At 37.9% G+C, this 27,560-nt stretch overlaps 1 long non-coding RNA gene across 1 annotated transcript in view; it reads left to right on the top strand.

Moving 5' to 3' along the window:
• The first annotated feature begins 1,634 nt into the window (after positions 1-1,634).
• The window catches only part of LOC103148417 (uncharacterized), a 31,093-nt gene continuing 5,167 nt past the window's right edge, over positions 1,635-27,560 (top strand). Inside the window, exon 1 of the long non-coding RNA XR_477353.1 lies at positions 1,635-1,734. This is a non-coding gene — a long non-coding RNA (uncharacterized LOC103148417). The remainder of the gene's footprint in view (positions 1,735-27,560) is intronic.

Below are 27,560 nucleotides of genomic sequence, written 5' to 3'. Positions count from 1 at the left end.
AAAAATAATCAGATTTGGTTAAATTAAATGAAAAAATAGATACTTTATAGTAAAAACCACAGGGTGAAAATATCTTTATAAATGATTTTATTTTTCCATGATGACTCCCCAACCGCACATCACTGTTTTAATCCAGGTCTGATGTTTTGTTGTTTTTTTGTTTTTTTTGTTTGTTTGTTTTTAGCCTTTTGGGTTTTATACATGGTCTCTAAATTGTAGTAGAATTTCTTTGCTTTTAACTTTTCAATTCTCATTTTAAATTCATTTAATTTCTAATTCCTGTTTCAGCGGTTTTAATTCTCAGTGGGCATTTATAATGATTTTTACATGTTACAGTTGCATATATTTGTTTTTTTCTTTTGCTGTTGTAGAGCTTCAACTAGTTGAGACAGGGAGTCTCTAAGATTCCTCTTACCCCCCTCCCACCCACACACACATACACACACACACACACACACACACACACACACACACACACACACACACACATCGTTCAACCAGACAGCTATTTGTAATACATGGGGGGTGCCCAGGAGAAAAAGTTTGGGAACCACTGCTCTACACTATTTAAGACAAAAGTTTGTATTTGTAAAATGTCACAGTTATAATATGAAGAAATCGTATAATGATAATACATATATTTTTGTTGTTTTTCATTGACTCTAATAAAACCCTGATAATTTCCTGGCACATTGCACAACTGAAGAAGGTCTTATCGATATTTGTGATCATAAAAAAGAGACGGGAACAAAGAAAGCATCACTAATTCGAATGCAGACTCCATTTGAAGGCAAATGCATTCATTATCAACTACCTTCACTTTCATTTTATATTAATACAAAAACAAATGTCAGAGGCATCAGAAATGTTCAGAATCACATTTTTATTTCAAAATGCTTTTTTTCCCCTCGGCCATTTGGCTAACTTGGCATTAGAGCAGCCATTGCACATCCACTCTCACTGCGCCGCCTCCTCTGTGACTTTGAGAAGCGCAGATCGGATATGGTACAGTAGCTGCCACCGTGTAAACGCCCCGGCTTTCATAATGCCCTACATAACTGTTTTAAAGGAATTTCATCTCACCGTGTAAGCCTGATCCAACAATCTCTTGAGCATTCACTCGTGTGGAATCTGTAAAACGCCGCAGAACTGGTCACGAACCGGCACAAAGCCGCTTTTATCCCACTGAGCAAACCAATGTATTGCAAATGCTGCTGTAAAGCACATAACTTCCATCTGTGCTTCAATAACTTTAGAGTTCAATGACTGAAAGCAAGTTGTGTAGTCTATGCTTCCTTTACTAGTTTAATGGGGGTTTTTTCCATCAGTGTGGTCATGCCTTTACCTGATAATATGAAACTTTATTTTATCTAAACTACAACATGACGAACTCCAAATCGATGAGAAGAAATAAGTTTATTTATTGAGGCACTTTAGTTTTTTGTTTAAGCGTTTTTATTTAAATGCTCCTCTGCTACCATTTCTGCACGTAACTTCGAAGCCTAAACATAGACTGGTAAAGAAAACCAAGATTTTTTTTAAATTATTATTACCATGTAGAAATGCAAAAAGTGTACATATGTAACAATTGTTTTTATCTTAACCTCGCCAATCTCTCTCTGTCTTTTTCAGGATGGCATGGGGAACCTGCGAGTTACCAAAGAAGGGATCCGACTGGAGGGGGTGTCCGAATTTTTGTTGCCCTTATACGTCAAAGAGATCCAGTCTCGAAGGGTGAGAGTGCATGTCGGTGTGCCTCTGCTCTGCAGTCTGAATCGCTGCCTGTCTGAGTTTCTCGGTGTGAATGCAGCGGCATGTTTCCCAGTCAGACGCATCAGTTGTTGTCTGAATGTGTCCTTGGTCTGATCACTGAAGGAGCGTGTTCTCATGTTCATACTCTTTTGTTAAAGCTGCTTCAAAAGGCATAAAGCTGATGTTTGTCACGATACTTTTCATTACTATGCATTGTTATAACACACAATGAGAATTGTCGTTGGTCTAGGAAGAAAAGACGACATCCACAGCAAACGACTCTTTATTTCAGATGACTTCTGCAACAGTGTGTTCATGTTCACAAGTCGTTTGCTGTATGTTTGTATTGTCTGTGTTTTTATGCCTTGTTTTTGAGCTAGGAAATAACTTCACTGGTCCAATTAATCCATCCGATCATTCACTACGTTTGCCAAATATTAGTTTTGAATGAATCACTTTTGTTGACTCTTAACGGTGTGTCTGCCCCCCTCCCTTGTTGTCAAAGCAGCCTTAACCCACCCAAAGATAAGACTCCACCACACCTGTAAATGTGTGCTGTAGCAGCGAGTAGCAGAAAATCTTTGAAGTCCTGTAAGTTGGGAGATGGGACCTTCATCGATCAGGCTCATACTACAGATGTAGAACTGGATTGAGAACCTGGAGGGAAAATCAACATCTTGAATGTGTTATGCTTCTTAAACCACTTTTGAAACATTTTTGCTTGGTGGTGCATTTCTCCTGCTGAAACAGGCCAAAGCCACGAAAGGTGTACAAGGGTTGCAACAATGATTAGGTCAAAGTAACGTGCACCAATCATTGGCCAATCATTGTACAGCTGACGATTAGCTAAAACATCACACCGCCTCTGATGTCTTGCTGTTTTCTTACATGGCACCTTCTTTCATTGCTCAGTGCTCTTGTTCAGTTGGTCACGTCCTCATTACTGGCTCTGTTGTTGATGTCTGGTCTGCAATTATGCAACAGGCTGCCATGCCCCAAGTAATCTGATACCCGTTACATCAGGAACAGCAATATTCAGTTTGAGTTAAAGCAGCTTCTCTGTTGAATCAGACCAAATGGGTCAGCCTTTGCTCCTCACATGCATCAATGAGCCTTCACCAGCCGTGCGTCTTTCCTTAGCCCATTTGTTATGGATACTGACCGCCAAAGGCTCAAACATCCCACAAGAACTTCAGTTACGGAGATGTTCTGACCCAGTTGTGCAGCAAACCCAGTCTCTTCCTGGTCGGACTCTTTATCTGCTCCTAACATGTCAACATTGAAGAGAAAACGTTCACTTTCAGCTCAACTCTGCTCACTTTCTAACAGGTGCCATGACAAAGAAGTAATCTGTGTTATTCATTTTACCAGTCATAATTGTGTGCCTGCATTTTTCTGCGTTTCCCAATTTACAGTAAATATTTTCTGGTTTCATCTGCTCCGTCTGTCAGCAGACAGTAGCTGATAGACCAATTTACAACCCAGCCCTCCTGCTCTGTTTTGATTTAAACATAATACTGTAACACACTTTAGAGATGTCTCGCAGAAAAGATCATCTCTCTGTGGAAAAGTGCCACAAACTACAGCTTCCTGGTCTGCCATTTAAAGATTTGAGAATAACTTGCACACAGTTGATGAAAAATAATCTGAGAGAGAGGCTGTAGAGAGAAATGTGCTTCAAACCGAATGGGTCTTAGTGGAGTTTTCAGATGAGGATGAAATGAAGAGTAAAGAGGCAGAAGTAGGCAGGAAACGCCTCAAGTCTGTGGCTGTTTCAGAGAAAGACATCTTGTTAAAACACTATATATCAGTCTGTGTTTTGGCAAAACAGTTGTGAGTAAAGTAGCAATGAACAACTGAAGAGTCTTTAGTTATCTGAAAAGAACACACCCTGGAGACATGTTAAAATGATTTGCAACTGGATTCACAGTCTTACTCTTGCGAGTAAATTACACGGAGAGCTTAAAAAAAAACTATCAAACTCGTGAACAAACGAGAAATGTTATAAAAGCAGAGGCTGGTGACCCGTCTAAGGTTTACCCCACGTTGCTTTTCCTCTTCTTTTTTTTTTTGGTTCTGGATCCTGTGATTCTAACCAAGATTAAGGATTTAAAACCGTGGCATTCTGCTTATAAAGCATAGCATAAATCTGATCTTTATTGCCTTACAAGGCAACAACAAAAAAAGCAATTTACTTGTGGATGTGCCCACTGAACTCTTTCAGCTCTAACAGTAATTGCTAGATTTTTGTAAAGATTTCTAAGACTTTTTAAACCAATTCTTCCAAATCCCACCAGCCTCACGGAAACTTTAGACATCTCACAGAATTCAAACGTGACCCTTAGTACCTAGTGGGACATTTATATTAAGATGATGAAGCGTAAGCCAACATTAGCTTGATTTATTGTTCGAAAGAAAACAATAGGAACCACTTTTTGTGAAAAAGGTTTTTAGTATGCGAGTGCTGCTAAAACGGCAGCAGCACTCACCAAAATGAAAAGGTTTCTAATTTTTGAGAAAATAAGTTCTAGAAGAGTGGGTGAAAATGCAATGAGACATCTTAGGTATGTCTCACTCACACATATTAGATGCAGATGTAGATTTTATGTAATCGAGGCCATCCTGAAGGAAAGCGATGTGGAAGGAAATGGAACATTGTGACTCCCAGGGAGAGATGAATTCAGAACACTGAGTAAAAGAAACACACACACACACACACACACACTAACAACAACAGCGACACAGTGCGAAATTAGATTGGCTAGGTGGGTTGAAAGAGATGAGGTGTAAGGAAGAGAGAGATAATTGTGAGGAAGACAGGAGTGGGTAAAATAGTAGAGGAAAGGGGGTCAAAAGAAAGTAAAAGTGTTAGGAAAACATGAAAGTGAAAGGAGGGAAAAAAAGGGTTTTCTGTTTCAGAATACTTTTTAAAAGGAGGGTAATGAGTCCAAAATTTCCTTCAGCTCTGAAAAGTTGTTTATTTCACACTGTGTTATATCTTACCGGATGTTACCTACATGCACCACAAAATTCTAGAACAAAGTCATTTGGAGTGATGGGGTCAAAGGTAAGACCCCATCACTTACCTTTGACCCCATCAAAGAAAAATTTGGTTTTCACCAAATTTTTCCATTTGGTGAAAACCAAACGCAGTACGTTACCACACACACCTCATTTAGAGCCTCTGGCCTTCGATATCTCTGTCACGTTAAGAAAAGAAAACAAATCGTACATGTGTGAAGTTTTCATCCAAATGAATTCACACAAGTCCACTTCTGAGCATTTGTTTTAAACATGCCCTACCCATAGGGGGCAGTGTGAGGTGAAATCTGGGTCAGCCAATCAGATTACTTCAAAAACAGCCATAACTTCCTGTTTGAAGGTTAAAATGTGGCTATATTGGGACAAATTTTGTCGCAGACTGCAATACTGGTACAGAGTTTTTTTTTTAATCTTTTTTTTTATCTTTTTCATCAATAATATTTTTTTAGTTATATTGGAGTTTTAATGTTGATAGACCAAAATGCATGAAGTTTTATTTTTACCAACATACGTGGCCATGTGTGTAAACCCTAGTCTCAACCATGTAATTTGACTTAATGGCAAAAGGTGGAACCATCTTTCTAACAGGTTGAACTTGACTGTATCTATGTAATGCAAGGAATCATCGGTGTAGGAAAATCTAGGCTGAAGAAAAGGCTCTTAAAAATGTGAAAAAGACTAAACATAAAAAAAAAACACTTAGAAATTATGTTTGCAATGATTCATAATAGTTTTTTTCATTTATGCATGTTTGGTGGTGGATTATATTGCTGCTTTAAAACCCTTGCAGGGAAATTTAATAAATTGTAGAACATAAAAAGAAAACCACACACCAGATAATTATTATCCTGGATTTGAGTGAAGGTGCCGTTTGGTTTTTATCATCTCGGTAGATTCTCTGTCAGAGAAGGACAACGAGAACCTGAGGCAGAACCCTCAGAGATTTTTTTTTATTGTTTGAAGAAAGCTTATATAATCTACCTGCTTACGTGTGAAGTGTATCTGGAATATCGCAACTTAGTGTTTAGAAATCCAGCTTAAAAAAAAAGAATATGTCAACCTAAACTTTTCACAGAACGTGGAGAGGATAACTGTGGAGTGAAGGACGCATCAGCCTGATTTCTGTCATTTGATGTCATAGAAAAAATAGCTTCACTTTGACATGATCAGATGATGTTTTGTTTTCAAATATTTTTTTTATTGATTCTTTCTCTTTTTTTTTTTTTTCTTAGAAATGTATTGATAGCTGTGGTACAAAACCTTGTACAGTCATCAAATTTGAACACACAAAACTGAACGGAGGTAAAACAGATAACATTTGCACAAAGCAGAAATAAGATCCAACAAATGAATAATGCCATTTAAGAGAAGTCTATGACGACAAAATATATTATCCACAAATATTTATGAAAAGGAAAGAAGTCTTTTTGAGAATATTTATCATAGTCACATTATCGTGTTTTACTTTGAAGAAAGAAAATTATCTCAAAAGCAACCATCAGGAAAACGCCAACTTCAAATGAGCAAGATAACAGTCCAGACAGATGGTTCCTAATCATGGTGGGTAATTTTAGGAGGAGGATAATTCCCTTCACCCCACCGGCAGGCATTTATTTAGATCTAAAATAAGTGTTTCATTCAGCATTTTTATCATTCTGCCTTCTTCCTTTTGAAAGCACATGCTAAGATCTGTGTGGAATAGTGTTTGAAGGTTGGCTGAGATGCAAGTCAGACCATTTCATTTTATTTTATTTTACTTTTTTCTTAGCTCCTCTCTATCTTATCCTCTGGTTTCACGCCCACCAAGGTCTTTCTTCAGTGATACGCATAATTGCACACATACACACGCAAACACTGGCTCTTGCCACTGAGCCTCATAATTGTCCCCACAGGGACCCTGTGACAACCTGTTGCCACCACAGGAGGCACAAAGACAACTTCAATTATTCTGGTCTCTTGCTGTCTCTCTGTCTTTTTGATTTGACTTTTTTTTTTTTAATGTCCCTTTTTTTCCTCTGTCATTAGACCTTTTTTACCTCCATCCCCTGTATTTCTCTACTTCTGTGTCTGGTGGCGATGCCGGTTCCCTGAAGTCGGGCCGACTTTGTGCTGCACACGACTCCAGTAAAGAACACCATATGCATAGACACAAGAGCAGAAGTGGTACAAGATATGGAGAATTTACAAGGATGTTTTGGTGCCTGATGACAAAATAAGAGAATTTCTTTTATTTTTTTCTCTACTCTGCCAAAGAGTTTTCTCGTTATGAGGCTGGATGAAGAAGAGAGCTGCATGAACATTATCTGTGCCGTTTGTCAGTTTCAGATTGATAGGCCCCTCACTCTTCCTCATTCGTTCTCATCGCGTCTCCTCTGGGGATCTGAGCTAGCTGAAACTTCTCCGACTCTGTTGCTGTAATTGAATAGCAGACAGCTCTAACGGAACATTAGGCCGTCGCCGCCTTGGCAAACCGTATTGATTTTGACTTTGCAGGAGTGTAAACAATCTAGATGGAACAGATGCACACTTTCTTTCTTTTTTTTTTTTTACAGGTTATCATTCCACTGCTGCTGCTCAAGAACGTCCTTGTAAATGTTCAGTCGTAACATAAGTTACAGTATCCACCACGTTTGTATAAAGCGACTTGAAGCTTTCCGAGACTTTGAAACGAACAATGTTGTGTTTCGAGCAGAAGTCGGTCAACATAGCAGCTAAAGGTCCATCTCATGTTGGCTATTGATTAGGCACAAGCTTGCAGCCGGATAAACGCCAAACAGCAGTACACAGAACAACACCGATGAGCCTCGAACGCAACTTTTTGTTGAAATGAGTGACTCTGTTTAATCCTGAAACCCGGATCAACCTCCTTTCCTTTCCTGACTTCAGTTTGCAATCTTCAACACAGAGATAAAGACATAAAGTGACTTCAAAACAACATGCAGAACCAGTCAATATTTACCTCTGGGTAAAAGCTGTTCAATTAAAGATGACGAGTCATTTTTCAAAGTCAAAGTCGAGTTTGACGCCTGCGATGAAATTAACATTCACACAACAAATAAACAGCATCTCCTCTGCTTGTATCACAGAACATCAGTAGCGTATGAGCTTAGATTTTTATTCTTAAGCCTAATTTGTGTTCATTTGTTAAATTTAGTACATAAAAAGCAGTTTTTACATTTTGGGTGTTATTTCAGAAAGTAGTAAGGTCTGTTTATCCCGTAAAACATTTTTTTAGAATCAAGTAAATATCAGTTAATGTTGAAAGTCTGAAATATAGGGCTTTTATTTTAGAAGGTTTGTTTTTTTAGTTTTTAAGTTGTAGGATTTGCAACGTTCAATGTTAATCAATCTTCTCTTAAAAACCAATCAGTGCACTTGCTCTAAAACGTGATAAATGATCGAATACAGAGCGAGACTCTGTGTTGAGAAGCATGACAAAGAACCCAGTACTTATTCTGCATCACATGACCAACAGTCATTTCCATGAACAATACTTAAAGTAGACAACATTCATTATTTACTCAAATGAGATGCACTGAGGGGGTTATTTTCAACTTGGATTATATGAGATAGTTTAAGATATTTTAATCCCAGATCTTGAGTTTTTACATGAAAAGTCTAAATCAAGCCTGGAGTCTTTGCTTTTGCACTAGAGACTCCAAGTCTGCTGATTTCCCATTTAGCATCATAACTTTGACTGCTTCAAAGGTCTCTAAACCTACAAGTAATATTTCAAGTGTTTTTTATTGACCACATTAGTATATTATTTCAGATTATTTCCATTTCCAGCTCTGGAAAACGAATGAAGGCCAGGTTTCGTTGACGTACTATTTCTTTTTCCTCTATGGGTGAAAAAACTGTTTTCAAGTCAAACTGTCAGGTAAACCTAATTTAATTGCATGTCACAAAGCTAATGCTGTCTGCTTTCCTGTCAAATAAGAGCCTCTTTATTTATGCCAGCTTCTTTTATTTGTTATTGCATCAAGTAAAGAGAGCGGCGTGTTTTATTTATGCTCGGCGCACTCATTGTGTGGGTGTAAAGCTGTCCTGTCAAGGTGACGGCTTTCAGAAACAAGACGTAAAATAAAATCCAGAAATAATGTGAATTAGACATCAAAAGACAAACATTTAATGTGAATGAAATGCCAACTGTTGTGGGGCGGAAATACAATTGAAGTAAATTTTGATTGAGAATGATTCATTTGCAAATTTACTCTCATTTGAGCCCCTCAGTTTATCACTGTGGTGCAAAATCACTTGACAGCAATGTGTGACCCATGAACCCAGTGTTCATTGGATGTTGTTGGGTTGTTTACCTCAACATTTGTTCAGCAACAATAAGATTTCCCACATTTCTGCAATGAATTAGCTTAAACTGAGACTTTATTTTCTGTTTACGTGGGGATGGGAAGGTAAAAAAATAATTGGTGGTGTTATATTCTCATCCACTCTGCTGTGTAAATTCACAAGCTTCAACTGTTTCAGTAGAAACTTTTCTGCCTCTGTCTTTTGTTACCTTTCATTATATCCGTCTCCTACTGTTCTTTCAGTATAATGTCCCAGTCTACCTTAAAGAAGTTCAACAAATGCACGGCATATTTGATTATGACAGCAGGCTGCCTTTAGCAGGTGATGCGCTGGGCATGGAAATCTCCCAACCATCAGGCTGTGGAAATGGATAGATGATAAAAAAAAATAAAAATACTCTGTGCAGATGCTTGCAGAGAGCATGTCAGATGAAATGAAAAGTCAAAGCAGCCACTGGAAATGAAGTAAAAGTGACATTAAATAAAAACAGAGGAATAGAAAGTTTAACTTTCAGCAGCCTAACAGACTTACTTAACGGGGCATTATTATGTAAAAAAAAAAAGACCTTTACAGGTTTACATCATGTTATGATGTCATTCCCTCATCAAATACATTCCTGGAGTGTTGCCTTGATTCTCGGATGCATGTTTGAGAAATCCTTTAATCTCCCGTGGCAACCATTCAGCTGTGGAAAAACGCCCGAGTGGACCTAGCCCCGCCTTCGAGACTCAGCTCCTCCTCGGGATCCTGCAACTCTCTTTCTCAGCTCCTTCAGACTAGCCAGCAGTAATTAGCTAACACTTGGAGGAACTGCACATCTGCTGAGCTCATCATATGAGCTTCTTCTCAGGGAAACACTGGTGAAAACATTGTTAGAGTTCATAAAGGAGCGACGTTGTAATAACTTCCTAAAGGCAGAGTTTCAGAAAGTTTTTAAAGACATAGGCCCAATTCAAGGTGTTAAATTTCTAAGTCAAATTCCTTTTATGGTATTTTTATAACAACTGAAGTTAACATTGTTTCTTGAGTATGCTATAAAATGGAATTATGTGCCCTGAAAACACACATACCCCTTTCAAGAGCGGCTAAAATAAATATTTTTGACTTAATTTTTTTAAAGAAAAAATATACTTTAAGTATTTATACTTGGGTTTTTATTCTGTTATTTTGCCATCCAATCTATTGCAATAATATATGTTAAAATATTTGCATTATTTTTCGCTTATTTCCATATTTACCACCATATTTCTAAATTCTTGTGTGTCTGGTTTCTACACATGCACCAGATGGGGCCACGACCCACATAAAAATAGTCTCCATTAACATTTAACAGCATTTGTTAGAATGTCAGGAGACTCAAAGTCACTTTGGCCCTTCAAAGGAGACACGGGAACAGAGGAAACGAATAGGAATATTAATACCTTGTTCTCAAAGATTATGCCATCCCTCTGTCCAGCTGCTGTCTCGTAGGTCACATCATGTAAAAGCCACAACAAATCCGCTCATCACAAAGCTTGACTGGGGGAAAAGGCCACCTCATTAGGTGTGTCGAGTCACATCGTGTCAAGTCCAAGATTTTTTCATAAGACTGTCATTACAAGGGATATCGCTTGACCCAAACTCCAACACAATGCTCTTGCTGCCTCTGAATTAGACCAGGCTGTGCCTCTACTTCCTGAGAGTTTCAGTCGTCAGATAAACTGGGGGAAGCGCAGCTTCAGCAAGAACTGCTCTTTGTTAGCCTCCATTGTATGAAAACGGATGTGTTATTAAATACGGATACTTTGGCACTTTGAAAGAGACAAAAAATGTAAAAAATCAGACAACTACATAAATACCGCAACATAACTTGCTTTGTAACCATGCTTTTTTACACTTACGATAAAAATTTTATGATCAGGAGACGTACAAGTATTTTTGATTCAACAGGACAATACTGCAATTCTCCAGGCTCGTAAATAATGGAGTAAGGAAATGACCCCCTCCATTAATTCACAGTTTAGTTGTAAAGCAATTACAATTTAATGTGGATAATAGTAAAAAGGTCAGCATTAACCAAGAGAGGGGACAAACTATTAGTAGTAAGTAATCAGAGTAATAATGCTCTACAAAAATATGAAGCGAAACATCTGCACTAAAAATCCATTTCAGGATTGAACAATCTTTTTCTTGTCCCTCATTAATAAAGTGTATAGATAAATATCCACCGCTACTTAAAGTCTTAATTACTTTTCTCTATTTTAGTGACGTGGCTAATTTACAGTAGACAGGAGCACATCGCCACCTGGCTGGAGTCAAACTCACAAACTTCCAGTTGGAAGACGACCACGCTACCTTCTGGGCCTCAGTTGCCCTAGAACTTATGAAATTTATTAGGATTTTTAAAGACTTTTCTCCTCCACACCAACCTACATCTGCCCACGGGGACATCCAGGAATATATGCTGACTTTAATAAACTAATTTTTGAAGAGGAACACATGCTCTCTTCCTTTGCCATAACTACTTCTGGCTCCAGGCTGCTCCTCCACATCCATAAATGCTGCACTGCTGGCATAAAGATAGTTGTAACCATTGAGTGCAAGGCCATCAGCTGTCTGCCAGCACTCTATTTAACTTCTGATTTAGTGGACACACGCAGAGAGTCATCCATAGCTGGCAGACTTATTATAAACTACTTTACAGGAGGGGTTTTTGGTACAAAACTGAGTTCTTAGACTTAAAAAGTTGGCTCCCTATTGCACTGTAATTGTCTCATCCCTCTGAGAAACTTTAAAACCCTTATGCATAATCTGTCCCCTGAAGCCCACGCAAAACAAGCGCTTATAAGGACGTCTATATTTGAAGCTCATTACCCCTGCAGTCATGGATTGTGCGTGGTAATTGGCGTACTGGACAGATGAGCTGATAGTTTTGTACAGACAAATTTGTTTTCTAGCCTACAGCAAAAAAAATTGCCGATACCATCAGCGGAGAAATGAGGGCAAATATTACGTAAATGGACAATCAGGACAGTGATGTTTCACATTGCAGTCAGATTTCTGTATTTTCTGAAAGCTTTTCTTGCGTTTGCTCGGTGTAATCACCTTGTCAGGCAAAGTTTAATTTAGCATGAGAATAAGACATGTTAACCACACATAGCATGAGTCACAGCATTTTGACAGGAGAGTAGAGACAAGTTAATATGGCCTGATGAAAACTGGCAGCAGTGTCTACGCAGACCGTTTCTATAAATAGGTACTGGGGGCTGGAGGTGGTTTACTTATCTACGCTCGACACTTATATACTAGGACAAGATATGCAGCAAATAATTTAAGACTTCATCTGGTTTTTAAAAGTAAAATTAGTAGATGTTTTATATTGTGCTTTTTTTTTATCTTCAAAATTTTTTTATGTTCGTAAGCATTAATATGTCAACTCAGTGACCAATTATGTGAACTGGTGAACTCACTTCTGAATGCTGAATGTTTTAAGTGGCTCCAATGGCAGTCTGTTCTACTTTTGGATTATTTTAGCTAACAATTGCTCGACCACTTGGGGGCAGTCCTGGACTGAATTCAAAGCATTGAAGCCTCAGCACAAAATGGTCAAACGTGTGTTTAAGTATAAGGATCTAAGTGCGTGCTGGGAGGAGTAATTTACTCTATGCTAGTGACGCTACATTTTAAATCCTACTTATAGTTTATTACAAATTTTTTTTAATATAAAAAAACTTAAAAAAAAAAAAATCAAATTTCCGCAAGTATTCACAAGTGATTTCTTGGTTTTTCTATTTTTAATAAATTTGATAAACACTTAGAAAATGTTCCCACATTGTCATAATAGCCTAATTCTGTGTAGAATTATGAGAAAAAGTCATTAATTTAATACGATTAATGACTTTAACTGTATTAGTCATTTATCCAATGACTTTAGGCCTTAAACATAAAACGGTAACATAAATTGTGAAAAAAAAAAAAAAAGAAAAAAAAAAGTGAAGCGCTGTGAATACTTTCCAGATGCGCTGTTCATATCCACCAAATTGTAAATGGACTGAACTCATGTAACGCTACACTAGCATCACATCTTGGACTTCGGGTTAAGTGCTTTGCCCAGGAGAACATCGACATGCAACAGGATGAAGCTGGAATCGGACCGACAACCTTCTGATCATTAGACAACTGCTCTACACGCAGGTCTCAAATGTAACACTTATGAAATATATACTTAATAAATGCGACAGAACCAGAAAAGGCATTAAATTGCTTCATGTTAATATGCAAGCGACGCTCGTTAAGACACACCAACAAACTGAGAAACAGTTTGGCAGCAACTTGAACACATTTGATAGATTTAACAAATCATTCGACGGCCGTTGTTCGCTCATTTACAGAGAACTTTTACATACAAAAGTACACATTACACCTGTTCTGGTATTTTACCACTCACAGGTTGTTACCCGGGAAACGTCACAATCCAGCCTGTGAAATTAATTAAAGGTGGACATTTGAATTAATTAACTGGGCAGGAGAGTGGCATTATGCTGCTCCGGCCTTATGACATTAAGAAACCCCTCACACATCCACATCCTCATGAACTCCGGGGGGATACATGCTTACACCAACGAGATGCACACACCCACACACACACGCACAGATTAGACTTAATTACCAATGTGCAGATCATTGGGACAATGTGGATCAAGCTTAATTACATATTTCACAGCTCCAATGGGTGCATTATGTGTGCGAGTTTATGTGCAAATGGTGAGAACAACTTAACGAAAATGCTGGCTCAGCTGGAATGATGTGGCGTCTTCATTGTTGCTTTTTATAATGAAACTGATCATTTCCCCACAGCAGACGTCAACAAGATGAATAGGGGTTGGACAGCATGCCTGGGAAATGTTGGACAAAATAGTTTTTGCTTGTGGCCTTAATTTGAGCTTCGTTCTGATTCCGGTATTCAGACTCAAACCTACTTTTGTTATTGTTTTGCAGGAGACGTCTTCTAAAATATGCAAAACTCTTATTTTTCAAATTCACAAAATAAGGCACCAAAAACAGTTTATGTATAACAGAAATTGCTTGACTTACAAAAAACTCTACCGCTTTTATTTCTGTCAATATCCATGCATCATAAAATTGATGAGCAAGCCTCTACTTCTCAAAATGTTCCTCAAAATGAGCTAAAACAGTTCTTACGGGGTGGGAAAAGAATTTGAGACTGTTTGGTTACCTTGAACATCAGAATTCAAGAAGTTGAAGCCCTCACATAAATCAAGTTCTCAAAGTCTGACAGGCCAAAAAATTTGACATCTCTTTGATCGGTCTGGGAATATTCTCTAGGAAAACTACTCATGCATGTGTGTGTGTGTGTGGGGGTGTGTGTGTGGGGGGGGTCTTGTGGTCTTGTTTTTGATGCAGTATAAGGACCCCGCCCCCATAAGAAGAAGAAGTGCTGTTTTTGGGCTTAGGACTAACGTATGAGTTGAGTTTAGGTTAAGCTGTAGAACTTAATGAAAAATAAACGGAAATGGATGCAAAGTCCCTGTGAAGATAGAAACACATGACATATGTTGTGTGTCTGATGATCACCACTTTCTAGAAAAATAACCATCTATTGGAACAAAAACACAACATAAAACGCAGTTCAGCTAATTAAGAAGAAGAAATGGGAGACATTAGTGAAACCTGCAAATGTGTGAAAGCTGAGAATTAGGTTTTTACTTTGACTGCCTTTATCTTTAAGAAAGAATTGTTATTTTCCAAAAACACCACAACTCCTTTAAATTACTACTTTTTTTCTGGTCAACCAGGTAGGCGAGGAGCTTTTAATCAGCAATCCCTTATCCATGCTTCACAGTGGGTATGACAGAACAACATTGTATCTGGGTAAGACAGATGTGTGTTGATCTTCATAAGTTAGGAAAGTACAACAATAAAACGTTTGTGGAAATGTCCCCATATCCACAAAAAAAACAGTATCGGACGAAGCTCGATGAAAACTCAAGTTCATATTGACGTCGTGCACAGAGAGTGGAACGGTAAGAGAGAGAAAACATTCCTAAACATTAACTTTTTTGATAAAAGACAAATACGTGTTTGACGTTTCCCACATCTGTAGTAGAAATGTATCATTTGTGGATGCTGTTCGCTCTGCGAGTTTCATTTTTATTTTTATTATAAATTAATTGAAACATTCAGGTTTAAATAATTTAACTAATTTGCCTAAATCCCCTGTAAACCAGTTCAATATCAGATTTCTACATTTGTAAGGACTATTTTCGACATGTCTGTGTTGTTCTGATTAATGTGAAACCTCAAACATTGTCTGAAATCTTGGGGTAAAAGAGAAAACTATAAAAACTTGGCTACAAAGCTCTCTTTATGCAATTGAAGCCTGTACAGTGGAGACAGGGTCTGAAACTCATTGATATACCACTGCTTTATAGTTAGAAGACAGAAGAAAGGGCTTAGCATCCCTAGACAATAGCAGAATATGCACACACAGATGCAGAAATACATTATGGCAAAATAAGTTCAGAGAGTGAACATGATCCATACTCATGTTCTCATCATCGACTAGATTAAACTGCTATATTCTTTAAAGAGCCACTTTCACCTGTTTGGCTTATTTGCCCTGTGTTGCACTGTAAATGTCCTCGCTCAGATCTTGCAGATGTAGAACGGAGTGTAAATGTTTGAAACAAGTAATGGAGCAGAAGAAAGTCAGATTAAGATCTGAGCACTGGATGAAGATCAAAGCAAGATACAGCAAGTGTGTAAATAAGCATGGACTCGTCAGTGTTTCTTTTTTTTTTCTCTTTTCTTTTAAAGGACACTTAAAATAGAGATCAAGGAACAGCAAGGATGGGGAAAAAATCTACAGAAAGATGAAAGGAATGTGACTTTGTACTTTATATTCAGAGAATGCATTAACTCCTCCTGCACAGACCATCTTTCTGAGCTATCTTCATTGCATCTGTGGACAATGTTCTCTTGAAGAAATTTTCTAACTCGGCTACAGTTTAAACTTTAGGAATCTTTAAATAGTTTTCTGTTTGTCCTTTTCTCTGCTTTAATCATTCATCTTTTTTTTTACAGCCTTTTATCCTCGTGCCATCATCGCAAAGTGATTCCATTCATCTCTTTGCTCAGCAACTCGCCCTGATTTATTAGTTGTTTTAGTGTTCCTTCACTTTTAGCTTTTGTCCCCTGCTGTGTCTTTGGAAGTGTCATATCTTGGGTGAACTCTAATGCAGATAAATGACTTTTTATAAGTAAGAACAACCATAGGAATCTGGATAAGTTAGATCTTTTATTTTATTTTTTTCACATCAAAATTCTTGATTCACTAAATCACAAGTAACCATTTCACTGGTGCAGTAGCTGCCATTTTGGCTCGTTTCACAATGAAATCCAATCAAGTGCTAGCCATGTGTTAATTTTCCTCTTTAAATAGACCACAGCATTCACAGTAAATGCAAAATAAATGTATTATTAACCAAAATTAAACAGAAAACGGATTAAACTGAAAATTGTCAAAATGTGACTGTTGCCCACTTTCGTCCCAACACGTTATGAGATGGCAATGATTTAAGACGCACTAACAGGCCGAATCCTAAGGAGCTTCTCAACTGAAGTCTTAAAAATATAGCTTTAATATCGAACTTTCTGAAAAGTAGAAATTCTAATCTGCGAGATTCCTGTGGGGCCAGATTTACCGCTGCTCTAAGATCAGAGTTTGATTGCCACGGCAGCTCAGAGACTCATTTCTTTACCTGCTCAATGTGATTTAGGAGGTCTGGTCGGGAGGCAGGATCCTGCCCAGACGTCTACATACGAGATCTTTCCCAGAAAAGTCGCTAGTCCGTCACGGCAGCGACACCGAGACGCACAAGCCAGATAACAACACAATACACACAACCACTGTCACTGTCACTTTTTGCTGTCTTCCCATGAAGACTTCCATATTGAATACTCACTTAGGTATCAACATGAGGAAATGAAAGGCGTTTTGTGGAACATCATCTGCTGTCATGTCTGAAATGCGTGTTTAATCCAAAGCACTCTGTGGTATCGGCTGAGTGTGCTACGTATGTTGGGATGTCACCCTCTCCTTTTATTTGTTTAAGGATCAACTAAAAATCTTAGCAACCTGTTTGTACTACAAGGTCAAATCTGGAGTCAGGAACTTCCAGAGGGTTGTTTTGCTTTAGCACGATGTTTTTCTATGCCTTTTGAAGTGAAAGGCAGAGACACGGTAGGGTTACAGGAGAACTTTACGCTATGGCTGAATAAAATTCTGCATATTTTTATGTTACATTTATACAGTTATATACTGACTAACTGAAATATCAGAAGTGGAAATGAATCATGGAGGTTTACATTTGCACATCACTCCGAGGGAAACCACATTCTTGATGTGGCTTTACTTGTAAAACATACATATATTTTGTAAGGTCACTACATATTTCAGTTTTCCCCCCTTAAATTATGATCATAACTTCCAGCTCTAGAAAGCATCTGAAAAGACTCGGGTTAGTCCCTGTGAAAATCCTACAAAGGCAACTTACTATTAAAAATCAAAGTGCGGCTTTGTGTTTGAAGGGCATCAACTTAGCAATAATAATACTACCAATATTCTGCTCTAACAGGTGGTTTCATAATACGCTTCCAAAAGTCTTTTCCAGATCCAGTTGAGTTTCAGTATCTTGTAGTTTCGTTCCTGAGTGACAGAACGGCTCAGGGACAGACGGGTTGGGGCTTCGTCATCATCACTCAGATTAACGGAGAAGAAACCTTTTTCTTCCTTTTGTGCATTTTTCAGTTTTCAAAATAGATTAGATTCAACTTTATTGTCCCCAAGGAACAATTTGCATTTCAGACGGCAAGAATGATTGCAGATGAACATATTTAAAAATTTACAGTAGTTGTGGTACAACACAACATCCATGTAACACACGGTCCAATCATATGCAACCACAGTTTGCTTGGGCTCATCTCAAATTATTAATGAACATTTTTACTGTTTTGTGTTGCATTTAATTGCCATGTATCCGTGAGCAGAAGGCAGCGGCGTGTAATGGTGATGAAGATGGTGATTTGGGTCAGGATAGCTTTTACCTTCCTTGTGACTCTGGTTGCGTATTTCTGGGTGAGCTCTACCAGGCTTATCCCCATCATTAGTAAGATTAACTTGTTCTTTTCTTTGCTGTATTTTTTTTAAACTGTGCCAATGTTCAATTTGTCGAGCCTATTCTTATCTTACTCCTGTCACAGGTTACATTCACACCATCTCTTTTCTCATTGTCGTGTAAATCACAGAAGTTGCCATCTTTGTCTTTTCTGTTCGACTCTTTAATTTTTGTTTTTAGCCTTTTGTTCCAAAACACGCTTATCGACTTGACATTAAACACTGTATTTCTTTCTCCTCTCATTTCTGTTGGCTAGCTTTTTACACTACCATTTTCCACAGATGGATCATTTTTTATCCTTATCTACCAAACTTTACACCAATTCCCTCTTGTTTCATCCACTCTTGGCCATTATCTTTGTGAGCAAGTCTCGCGTGTCATTTTTGCGCTATGTGTTGCTATCAGAAGAATCCGCCACCTACCTCTCCTGCCCAGGCCATGTGAATCACTCTCGGTAATTACGATGGCAGTTACTCAACTGGGGATTTCATTACATGGTTAAACATTCAAGAAAGGACCCAAAATAGGGAAATCCCTGTCACGGTAATGAGACGCTAACAACCCAAAAAGATATGCGGAACTGCCAGAAAATGACACAAAGAAGCCTGGAGGAGCTTTGATTAAGGCCTCGGTTCGGGTTTCGCATTCAGACGCTAAAGTTTCCCCGCTGCTGCAGATTAGGCTAAAAGAAATAAAAATGTTTTAATTCCTCAATTATGCTTGTTTAATCATACATAAAATGTAATTAAAACGTCTAGATTCAACTAGATCAGTCATGTTACCAGTGGTGGTCCTTGCATGAGCGGCACTCTGAGCGAGCCGGTACTGGTTCTGGATAAACATCTCATACTTCCACACAGTTCACCCCAAAAACACAAACATGGCAGGTTTCAGTTTACAGTATGTGAAGGGAGCTAGAGATGAGGGTGATGGTAATGAGGCCTTCCAACCTCAAACGTTTAGGTCTCATCACCGCAGATATGGTAATAAACTCCACCATAAGGGCCGTATTTACTGGGAGCACAGGTTATAGCGGTGGTGTTGAAGCGTTCGCTCACCTGAGCCGAGGGTCTCTACAGCTCATCTAGAGTTACTGTGAGACTCTTTGCTGCTTCTCTGATTAATTCTCTCCTTTCTGGGTTTATCAGCTCAGGTAGCTCTGGGTTTGTTTTGGGATATTGGCTGTTGTCATACACTTTCATTTTTCAGATGCTGGACTAACCCAGTGTTTCTCAGTTCTGGTCCTCGGGGACCACTGCCCTGTGTGTGTTATGCGTTTCCCTTCTGTGACACACACCTGACTTGAAGTGGGTGACTGACAGGCTCCTGCAGAACTTGATGGCGTGCAGAGGAGGTTATGCAGTCGTTTGAATCGGTTGTCCTGGAAAAGAGACGCATCTAAAATATGCTGGTGTGTTTTAGTCCATGGAACATGTCCTCCAGGAAATGTTTAGTTTTGTATTATTGTTTTATAACCTAACCCCACTGTAATTTTTTTTTCTCCACTAGATAAATAAGTGGGGGAAAACTGGATAAATAAGACGAGATTTAAAAACTGAAACATATTGAGCCTTTCTAAATATTCATTGTCTCTCTTACATACAAACAATATGTAAGACGATATTTCCTTTGGGTCAAAACTGCTGCTAAGTGAAAATTCAAATGCCTTAAAGCCGCAGTGGGTAATTTTCAATTTTTTTTTCTTTTTTCTTTTCTTTGCATAATGAAGTGTCACCATGTTGTGACAGTATGGCATGAGACAGATAATCTGTGAAAAGACTGAGCTCCTCCACTTCCTCCCTGAGTTACTATTGCTGTCTTTAAAAAAAAAAAAAAAAAAAACACAATCTCAGCTGGGAGGAGGGTCTTAGCGCCGTCAATCATCCTCATGTGCATGCTGGTAAATGTGCTATTGGTGGAGAAACAACCTACCATTACATCGTGATTGTTGGTCATGCTAACTAGCCTGAGGATTCAGGTATGTGTTGTGATGAACCAGCTTTAGCATAGCAGAGAGCAAGCGGGAGGATATTAGCAACGCACACACAAGGTTGATTGACAGCGCTAAGACCCTTCCCTTGGCTCAGATTGGTTGTTTCTAAAGAAAGGGTGTAACAGGGCAAAGGCAGAGGAGCTCTATTTTTTTTCAGATTATTTTCCATATTAAACTGTCAAGACATAATAATTTTAACAAATATGTAAAAAAAACAAACATTTTTGTAAAAATTACATGGTGTAGCTTTAACAACTTCACATTTTCTCTAAAGTTAGGAGTTTAAAGAATAACTTTTAGTCGATCAATAAACTTGGAAACATTTTTGTTGTCCCTTGACATGGCGAGTGGTGGAGATTGAAACCTTCAGCTTCGTGATGCCACTTATTTATACCTTTTACTTTAATCTGATTTGTCTTCCTTGGATGAAACGGACTGCCCTTCGCTTATAGAGGAGACAAGTTCATGAAAAGGTCTGTATAGAAAATGAAGATTAAAGCTGTACAGCAGCCACATGATGGGATGTCAATTCTGCTGTAAATGGAAACATTTTGAGCTTTGCAAATAAAATGAAATAAAATTTAAAAATGCCCAAAACATTTTGAATCCTGTAAAAAAAAAACAAAAAAAATCAAACATAAAACTGAGATTTGTCATCAGAATCGAAGACATCAGAGCGGCACACCATCTTCCAACATCCATCAGCAGCTTGGACACAGAAAACTTAAAAATATATATTCCAGAGGGCATGTTTATCTTTTCCCTGGTGTGACTGCGATTTGTTATGGATTCTAAAAATATTCTAAACAGAAATGTGTGATTTATTAACGTGTGTAGGGGTGGCATGGATAAGGCGTGTTCAAGTACACTAATACACATGATTAAATCTGTGGTAAAATATGTCTGAATTGTGATTTATTGCCTTCCCTGTGAATGATTGTTGACAGTAAAGTGCTTACATTTTATTTCACATTAAAAATACACTAATGATAAAGACACTAAGATAAATGCAAAATTAAACAGAAAAAAAACATTAAAAGCCCTTTAGGAAAACTATTTTTAGAGAAAATCAGTTTATGTTATAACTGAAATGAATAGGAATGAGCTTTCTTTCAAATCACAATGTAATATTAACTGGGGCTAAAGCAAAATTCATACATCAAGATGTTAAATAAGTAAGTAAATAAATAAATAAATGAATAAATAGGCAACTTGCTGACCATAAAAATAAAAAATTGCGTTCCTGACGCATCGTTCATTATAACAAAACTGAAATGCGGAGGGCCGGTGTGGCAGCTTCTTTACATATATTTCTTGTATGTCTTTGGTGTGAGTCTTTCTGCAAAGCAAATCTTTGGCCTCGCCTCCATTTCCCTTTTCCCTCCTGAAGATTTATCCCCCACAGCCGTGGAGCTGGGAGGCCCCTGCTGACCTCCACCACCCGCTTCCACCTGGAGTCTCTACCAAGTGCTGTTTATTTCTGTGCAATGGTCACTCATTTCCCCCAGTAAAATGGAACATTTAGTTTGTACTTGATTTGTTTATTAGTTTTAAAAGCATAAGTTTTGTCCCCATCCTGTCTTCTGCTGTGTATTTCTAATGTAGCGCCTTGCTTGCTCTGCGTCGTGCTTGAGCTCAGTGAAGTTGTTCTTTTGGACTATAGAAAAATATCAGAATGTTTCACAGAAATGTATATAATATAATTGTCGTGGAAGCAAGGGTCTTTAAACTGAAAGCACAACTCTAGACTGCCAATAATAATTTGATGGGCATTGTGAAGAAACAATGGTACTTAAGACTTCCCTTGAGCAATATTTCTGAGCCCACCTATTTGATTAAAATCTATAAATATAGAATTTATCAAATATAATGGTAATCTCTGTTTTTTTCCTTTTTAGATCAAATGGCTATTCTGACAATTTTCTCTACATGGTTATTACTGCAATTAAGAGCACTTTTATTATTATTATTATTATTTTATTATTATTATTTATAGCATATTATTAAATTACTGGAATGAACTGATTCACTTTAAGTATGAAATTAAATTTTACAACTCCTTTCCAAAAATGTTCTAAATATCCACAAGCCAACAAATCCACACGGTGTCTGCTTGGCCACTTGGCCTTTAGCATTTCAGTTGGTTCTGCATCTATTTCTGACAGTGGCATCTAAAATTTTAGCAAATGAGAACATAAGTCACGTTCCTTCCCAAGTTGCCGTATTTTATTGTGCATTTATTGCAGACAGACTATGACATTACACATAACTTCCCGAACTCCTATCCTGGCTGCCACCTTTAGGTTTTAACGCCATCAGTCAATCTCAAAATTGTTCACAACAACAACAACAAAAAAAAAGATAAACCACGCTAATGTCTTGTTAAATTGATGATCAAGGCTCCGACTGCACATTAAGACGCTTAAACATATTAAATCCAACTACCCAGAGACGGCACTCCTGGGCACGGCGGTTTATTTTCTGTTGTTATATGGCTGTAGGGACCGAAAACAACAAATTAGCCCCATACACTAACAAACACATCACTTATTTAACAGTCCTTGCTAATTAGCTGAATTAAAGTCGAATGTGGAATAGAGGAGCCCCCGAGGTAGTTTATCACACACTGTTTGATTGGTATTCTGTTCGAACTTGCACAGTATTTGACAGGACCAATAAACTGAAACAACTTCCCCAGTCTTTTTCAACTCCTTCACTAAATGAATCATTCATTTCTCATCCTTTTGACCCAATTTAAACTAAATAAAGAACCATAAGAGAGGGACCAGACGTTCAGATGTGCACGGAGGTATTTACTGCTCACCTATTTGTAAACCTAGATTTAGTTTTGTTTTGACACAACTTTTCTTTTTATGCTCGTCTTACATTTAAATGTTTACCGAATTAAACTTAGGGCTTTAAAACAAATAGCAAATCATAATATCATATTAATTAGGGTCAGGTAAAGGTAAGGTAATTTTATTTATATAGCACATTTTCAGCAACAATGCAATTGAAAGTTGCTGAATAAAATAACAAAAGCAAAGCAAGAGAGAAATAAAAGTGTAAAAAGCTTGCTAAAAGGTAAAAGTATATTTATATCAGTTCCCCATGTTTAGGAAGAATAAGAAATTATTAACTAGTCGGGGTTTTCCTGGATTCTTGATCTGATAAAACTAGATGTTCCTCCATGTTTGGTAAGATTAGTGAAGCATAAAACTAAAAGTTGATCCTTGTTTGATACCATAAAGTAGAAGGTAAAGAAAATACAATATATTAAAGTGACAGATAAAAGTGATCGAACCCTCTTGCTCTGGCTAACAAAACAACCTGAAAACAGAAAATACTGACATTACGTGTGAGCGTCAAGTCTAGACAAAAAAAAAAAAAAAAAAGAAAACTGTTGGTGTGGCAGGTGTCACGTAATGGCACCAAATGACAAGGTTGAGCTGAACTCTGTTTTTAGGGCTCATCAGAACGTCTGTCTGGAGGCTCTGATGATGATGAGCCATCAGTCCAGCTCATTATTACCTGACTAATTACAGTGGCTACCTCAGGCTGGCAGCCCTGTGCCTGTATTGATAATCAAAGTGAAATTAAACTATTAACTGAATTAATGGTGCACTGGTGCGTGTTGTGTCAGCATACAGGAGACAGCATGATGTGTGAGTGTGTTTGTGTGTGTGTGTGTGTGGTCTTGTATCTGATACAGCGTAAGGGCCATTTTCGTAACACATGCTATGTAGTGGGGACCGACGGCCCCTTATGGGGCCCATAAGAGGACGTGCTGCTTTTGGAGTGATGGGTAAAGCTTAGGACTAGGTTTTTAATTGTGTTTGGGTTAGATTTAGGGTTAGGCATGAACTAGTAATGGTTAGGTTTAGAGTCAGGTTAAAGCATTAGAAATGAATGAAAGTCTATGTAAATTCATTGTGACGATAAAAAGACACCCTCTGCATAGTTTGCATTTTTTGTTCTTTTATTAGTTCATATATTGAATCAAATTGGTTTATCTATGGATAGAAATAGAAAATTAAACCAATAGGAACAATTATGTTTCTAGTTTATTTCTGTATTTGCAAAATGTTTAAATTTCTATTATTGTGAAGTTGTGCAACACAAAAACGAGGCAAAAACTCTGAATGCAGACAGTTGCACTGGTACAATAGTAACTATCCGATGCAAGGCACAGATGTGCAACAGCACTGTAATAATTCTCTATCAAAACAATTTTACAATAATTCCCAGGATATTCTAATCAGATTCCCACGGTGGAAACATTGTGCTGACATGACTAAATTAGTAACAGTCGGTATTTCATAACAGCTGCCCAAGAATCGAATATCAAAGGATTTGTTGAACGTTGAATAACTTAAAATTAATTGGGTTTTTGACAAATCGAGCTACATCAATTTCCGTTTGCTCGTTTTCGGACCCCGGCTCCGTTTGCAAAGCACTTCAAACCGCTCCGTTTCTTTGTTCGTTCAGATAAGGACCGGAGCAGCAAAGCAGTCGTTCCGCCGCCATCGCTCTCGAGCTGCCGTGGCGCAGCCAGTGTCCTGCCAGTTTACGCTCAACAAGAAATTGTTCTAAATGAATTTCTCCCTTGTTAATTCCTTCTTGATGTCTTTGCTCACAAACATCGTTTTATTGTGGCCAAATTCCCAGCGCAGCTGCTGTCACTCACAGGCTTTAATGATTTTACCAGAAAGGCACGAGGGAAGTTCTGACTGAAAAGTGGTCCATGTGGAACGCTTTATGCACATTAATTACACACGGACTGATGTTCTCAAGCCTTTATCTCTGACAACATGATAGAAATTTAGCTTACAGCTAATGGAGGAAAGAAAAAGATTACATCTACATGGGGGGTTCATTAAAGTATGTTGGATATCGACTTAAGGATTGTCATTTTCAAAAGATGCTTTTAATCTGACAAACAGGCCTCATTGGGCAGCATATTCTAACTGTATGCTCAATCACTTTTGAAGCTCTATAACTTTGGTGTTTCTGTTTAATTAAACCACGATTGTTTCAGCACATCAGCCAACAAAATCTTCAGTTTTGCAAATCAAAGGCGTTAGTGCTGTTATTTTGGCTACGTTCCTGTACAAGGGAAAACGAGGTGGTGCAGACTGCAGGAGGCTCCTGCTGCGGCTCTTTTTTTTTTCCCACCCAGTCACAACACAATTAGTACAGCAAGACATTTTTCCCAACTAAGTGAAATAATCTGTCAGTGGAGCAAGTTCATTGTCATCAACATTAAGGGATTATTCACTTAACAAGCTCCTATATGGTGCTGAAAAGTTACTTGTGAGTCGGTTTTGTCTTATTGAAGTGTACTAAGATATTTGCACTAGAAACTAGTGCAAATATTTTGTATTTTTGTTTTTGCAGTGTAAAACGTTTATACAGTTTTATCGTCCAATGGAAATGATTTGTATTCGGTAGATTGTACAGTTTGTAGGAGATAAAAAAAACAATCGATGTAACTCTTTTTTTTTTTTTTTTTGTTGGTAACTCCAACCCATAAGCTAGTTATTACTCAATAAAGTATGATTTGTCATCCACATGTTACACATTTGGCGCATGTCAAATGTGTAACAAATGGACAAATGTGGCTTCAGGTCTGTTCATGCACACAGAGCAGGAATCAAGATGTTATCCGTTGCATTGTGGAGTCAATTTTAACAAACTGGAAGGACAACACACCACTCCTGGAAACATGCAGTTTTAAAAAGACAATGGCGGTTTTACACTATAGTTTCATTTTTGTCAAATGTGTGTGTATAAACGCACAGGCAGGACTTCTTTCACACCTTTGGACTTTTAGTGGTCAATGCTTATTTGCATCTTGTGTTTTTTGGTTTTGTTTTTGCTTTTCAAACTCACATGTGCACAATATACTTGCCAAGCAGTTCATTTTTTTGCATTTTTGACCCTTGTCGCAGAAGTCCCTCCCCCCGCCCCACGACGCTCCAAAATAGAGTCCAGACAGGTTTGACATTTAAAACAAAAAAGCATAAGCAGGCTGCAAAATAATAAATATTCATCCATAGCAAAACAACATCACTAAGTATGAGAAAAGGGAAAGTGAAGAGGATGGGAAAGTAAGGATTTCTCAATTTCAACGGATCAACGAGTTTTCAAATTGAACACTATTCTCGTTTAAAATTCAGACGGGAATCCGGCGAGATATTAGTACGGGGAAATCAAGAGGGAAATTGGGTCACCTGTGAGCTGCTCATTTTATGCAGTCAAAACAAATAAGTAATTTAAAAAAAGGAAAACGAGGAGGGGGGAGAGAAGAGAATTATAATGAAAAAGAAAAAAAAAATATGTCAGACACAACGAAACGGGAGAAAACGAAACAAAAACCTTCAAGTAGACGGACGCACCAAGTAGGGTCAGCGAACCCGCACAGCTTTTGGACCGTAGTTCATGAAACTAAAACGGGCTCAATCAGTGTGGAGAAGAGTGGAGGTTAAAGTCTTGGCTGCTGTTATCTCATTTAGGTTTAAAGCGAATGGCTTTTTTGTGGACACACTTTTAAAAAAAATAATAATGCAGACTGGTTCCCAAGTTTGTTGGGTTTGCAGAACAGAGGGAATCAGGTGTGAACGGGGGGCAGTGGCTACAATTTCAAACGCCGTTTGTTTTACAAAGTAATTAGATATCGACTGAAGTGATTGCAGTATCCAAAGAAAAGAAGAAACGGAGAAAATACTTAAGGAGAAAGTTTGCTTCGCCCTGGCTAAAATTAATGTCGAGCTTCACCATCAAATGGTAAAGAGGTAAAATGTTTTTATACAGTATATTTTAAACATAAGCCTAATTTTCTGAATTTCAAGTTATTTTTGCCCCAATATGGGCAAATATTTTTGATTTTTTTTCTGGCCTTTCTTAAAAAGTTGAGAGTTTTTGCATTATTTGTTAGGGGATTTGGGTTAGAAATGGATTCATACGCGAGCCAAGGTTACATAAAGCTTGGAAAAAGGCGACTCTTTTCAACTTTCAGGCAGCAGTAGTAGTAGTCTTTTTTAAAGAGAAATTTCAAGGTAATTTATTTGGTACACAAATAAAAGACCTTACAGAACATTGAATCCTTTGCCTTGGTAAAGTTCGGTCAGTCGTTTGCTCTTCCAATCTGCAACACAAACACGATTCAGCCTGATTTTTGGACGAGTAGCCCAGAAATTCTTAGTACAGATGAACTTTGTCAAAGTTTCTCTCTTAGAATCTGGTGAAATAAAAATGTAATAGTTTGATAAAGATTTCCAGGTACCACT

Source organism: Poecilia formosa, unplaced genomic scaffold (genome assembly GCF_000485575.1).
Source record: "Poecilia formosa unplaced genomic scaffold, Poecilia_formosa-5.1.2 Scaffold205, whole genome shotgun sequence".
NCBI lineage: Eukaryota > Metazoa > Chordata > Actinopteri > Cyprinodontiformes > Poeciliidae > Poecilia > Poecilia formosa.
The sequence above is the reverse complement of the archived record's forward strand: the minus strand, read 5'-3'. Positions and strand labels throughout refer to the sequence as shown.